Source organism: Phoenix dactylifera, unplaced genomic scaffold (assembly GCF_009389715.1).
Source record: "Phoenix dactylifera cultivar Barhee BC4 unplaced genomic scaffold, palm_55x_up_171113_PBpolish2nd_filt_p 001257F, whole genome shotgun sequence".
Classification (NCBI taxonomy): Eukaryota; Viridiplantae; Streptophyta; class Magnoliopsida; order Arecales; family Arecaceae; genus Phoenix; species Phoenix dactylifera.
The window spans coordinates 81,661-85,874 of record NW_024068591.1 but is presented as its reverse complement, the minus strand read 5'-3'; the positions used below and the strand labels follow the sequence as shown (position 1 = coordinate 85,874).

The 4,214-nt window shown below is 43.5% G+C and overlaps 1 long non-coding RNA gene across 1 annotated transcript; it reads right to left on the bottom strand.

Moving 5' to 3' along the window:
- Positions 1-2,540: 2,540 nt before the first annotated feature.
- LOC120108286 lies at positions 2,541-3,441 on the bottom strand. The gene is made up of 2 exons (XR_005509700.1): positions 3,403-3,441; positions 2,541-2,692 (listed from the first exon to the last, which is right to left on the bottom strand). It is a non-coding gene; the product is annotated as an uncharacterized LOC120108286 (long non-coding RNA).
- Positions 3,442-4,214: the final 773 nt, after the last annotated feature.

Sequence of the window (4,214 nt, the reverse complement as noted above, 5' to 3'; positions counted from 1 at the left end):
TCAATCATTTAGGTTTTAGTCTTTATCATGCATGAATAATTATTGGCATTTCTAGCAACAATCAATTATTCTGTTCAGTTTTTTGCATGTATATCCTTATGAGAAATCAGGATGGTTAAGATGATGAAAAGTATGTACTTTCAAATAACTAGTCTTAAGACATTCCGTAAAAACAAAGGAGGGAAAAAACAAATAGTCTAAGTTTGTTCTAGTCCCGACAAATGGGGCACCAGGCCTAGCTCAAACAAAGATGGTATTTTTTGCTATAATGCCCAGCTGAGTATGAAATTACAAAAAGTTTCTAGTTTCATTTTGATGGGAGCACCAGACCCTAGCGGGTTCGGAGGCCGGACCCGCGTTACTTGGTGGTTATCGACCACGTCTCCCATGGAGCTGCCGACTCACCGGGAAACAGACGAGGCCGGAAACGAAGAAAACCAAATGTTGTGGGAGCGGAGGAAACTCGACGTTTCTATCATGCATAGGTTCTCTGAAGCATGAATGTGGGAGTGGGGTGTGATGAGCGACGCTCGGATGTCATGTGGACGAGGGAAGAGAAGACGCGGAACGGGGAACAAGGATGCGTGATGGCCCGGACTACATGTGGACGTGGGGAGCGCAGGTTCGAGGAACTCCGCAGTGGACGTGAGACAAGGGCATTGTTGAGTGATGGCCCGGAGGGGGGTCCAGGGGAGGTGTAGAATTATTTTCTTTTCTTTCTTTGGTATGAAGCATAGGTTACTCTCACATGAAGTAGAGTATTTCCTTGCATGGGTTTTCTCTTACCCGAAGAGAGGTCTTGAATAAAGTATTTCTATTCTATTGTTCTTTTCTCCTTCTTCATAGGCTGGGACCTATCACTGGTATCAGAGCCAGGCTATGTCGAACAAGAAGAGGATTGAGCGGTTGGAAGCAGAGATGAGTACCTTGCAGGATGATCTCCGGAGATTGGAAACGATGATGGATGGCCACCTCGTGGAGGTCTTGGAGGCTATCCGACATTCCAAATCTCGGTGTCGCCACTGTTGCCGTTTGAGCAGTCGACGGCACTGCCTCTGATGCCACGACTCTTGGATTGCCCCGCAGCGGCGCGACGATCGCGGCGGAATCCGCATACCGGGCTCGGTGCATCGCATACGCCGGAACAGGATCGAGTGGATTTCAAAAGTTTTCTGAATCAGAACGATTCATAACCTTTTTGAATTCAGATGGGGACTAAACTAAGATCTAATAATTAATTATGAATTGTTAAACTACCAGCAAATCAGAAATCTAAAAATTCAAATAAAGCTCTCATCTTCACCTTTGTGCGGGTAGAAGAACACCGCAACTGATGATCGTGGTTTGGTTCTTGTAGCCGCAAAACGTCTGGCCTCTACAAGTATCCACACGAGGTTGCTGAAGATCAGAGATGGGGCTTCACCGGGTGCTAGCTCCTTGCAAAAGCCTCCATTGGATATCGAAGAAGAAGAAGAAGAAATCACAAGGATCCCACCTTGTACAGCCTTCAAGGGAAGAAGAAACGCTTTCACTGTTTTTGATTCCCTTCTCTCCTTTTTTCTTGCTGATTAAAATCCCCAAAAATACCTCCTTGCTACCCCATGCCTGGAAAAAGAACTCTCTTAAAGGCTTGGGGCATGGGGCTTCATATATAGGGCTCAAAACCCTAGGCACCAGGAGTCCTAGTCCCACTAGGTTTCCTGGCGCCCTTCCTATATTGGCCGGCCCCTTGATTCTTGGTGTCGGCTCATAGCAAAGAAGGAGAGGGGGCCACGCCCCTCCTTGCCCTCTTGCTGCCCCTCTTGCCTATTTTGACTCCTCAAAATAAGGCATCAAGAGGGAGGCTCTATTCAGGGAAAAAGACTGAATTAGGCAGAATTTTTGGGACTCGATCTAGCCAACTCTTGACTAGAATTTGAGTCAAATTATGTTGGGTCAGACCCAACATAATTTGACTCAATTAATCAGCAATAAAAAACTTAATTATAATCTAATTATAATTATTTAATTCTTCCATTTAAATCACTAACTCTTAGTGGGTTATTTCGAACATCAATCTTATTGACAATTGACATTGTGATTCCAAATCACAATTCGACAATCCTAATAATCAGAATCTTTAATGTGTGTAACCTCATAGGTTCTAATCTGACTAGTAATGAGACATATTGAGATCTCCATCTCAATATCACTGAAACACCTTTCAGTGGACTGAAACACTTTCAGTTCTACTCATCAGGGTTTAACGATCATCAGGTAAATGCTCGTGAGTTCCAACATCCACAAGTGACACCTAGCAGTATTGTCACGCCCCCGACCCGAGATTTGCGAACCGGGGGGTCGCACCAACCGCACACACCCGTAGGAAACTCTCCCCACGAGCATGTAAGGCATCTTCACCAAACATCTCAATTTTATAAATCTGAATTGATTTAACTGAATAAATGCAATCTTATTCCATTGACTGATTCAAGTCATAATGTCTCACAGTTCTAAATACGCAGCGAAACAATAATTGGCCAACATGCAGAACCTAATTCTTAAAATGACAAAACCTTGCAAAGTCCAATAATCATGATAAATGTCCATAATAATCAATTCAACTTAAATAACCCTAATCTAAGATAATTTGGGCCATAATTCTTCTAGTCGCCCTCCCATTTTGAATCCCCAATAGTCTAGTTCTCGGAATCTGTAAAACAACAAGAGATGGTATAATGAGGTAGACAGCCTAGTAAGTAATGAACACTCTAACTAGATAAATCAAGCAGTAATATATGAAAAATAAATATAAATGCAGTTCCAAAGTACAAGTCAAATATGTCTTAAATTCATAAGATTCTTTTCACGGTTTCGAGATTCTTTCACATATTCAATTCTTCTTGTCAATCCTGAACTATGACCACATGTTCCCTGTGGCAGGGTCATCAACACCGACTATTCTTCTTGCGGTGAGTCCTTCAGGACAATCAATTGCCAACGTATCTGCCCCCATTGGCGGGGTCCTCAACATAGCCAGGTCGAAGTTCAATTAGTTTCTCTATTTTATAATTCAGTCATGAAAACATGCAGTGTCAAAACCAAATATTGTTCATATCTTATGTTATTTCAATTTATCAGATTCAACTCAACAGCTAGAAACTATGCCGACTGCAAGTCTGAATCTATTTCACGTCTTTATCTTTTTTTTTACATTATGTTCAGTGTTCCAAGCCGAAAAGTACAATGTCAGAGCAATTAAACACAATTCAAATCAGAAGCAAATACGTTCAATCAGAGTCATACAATATTCTAAAAATATACATATAATCCATACATCAAATTCAAAATCACGAATAATTCGATTCGTAAAACATACTTATAGTTTGCTGATAAATCTAGAAAAGAGGTTACATCACTTACCTTGCGAACGCGATCCACAATAAATCTAATTAATTCCGCAAATCCCTCGCAGAACCTAATATTCAAAAACCATTTTCTTCTTTTAAAATTCATCACAATATATATATACAAAGACTTAAATTTTTAATATCCTCCCATGGGTGGCCCTGTAGGAGTGCCTAGCACCCCGAGTGCGGGTTCATACCCGTAAACCACCCCCCTCTCTTATTCATTTTTTTTCTTTTTCTTCTTTTCTTTTTCTTTTTCCTTCTTTTTTTTTTCTCTCCTTTCTTCTTTTCTCTCCCGACTCCCCCTCTTCTCCTTCGGTGAAACAGGGGGTCCCGTGACCCCCCCTTCTTCTTCTTCTTCCCTCTCGGTCAGACTCCGGGGCAACCATGGTGGCCGGCCCCGACGACGGCAGGAGGCGGCGGAGCAAGCCCGACCACCCCTGGTAGCGAACATGCCGACGGCTAAAGCATACAGCCGAAGCAGAACATCCCGTTTTGGGCCAAAATCCGGCGATCGGCCGGCTCAAAACCCCCATACACCATGGCTAATCACCAAGAGAGGAAGAGGAGAAGGCCTTACCTCAGCCCCGACGCAGGTCCGACGACTTTCCTTTCCGGCTTCAATGAAGGAAAAAGGGTCATCCGTGTTCTCGGCTCTCCTCTTCCTCTCTCTCCGGAAACGCGAAGAAGACCCTCCCCCTTTCTTCCTTGGGTGTGGCGGTCTCCTTCGGTGGACTCAAAGGAGAAGGAGAAGAAGAAGGAGAAGGAGAAGGAGCCCTAAAACAGGGGCTCCTTCTTCTTCGGGATGGATCCCTCCATCCCGTT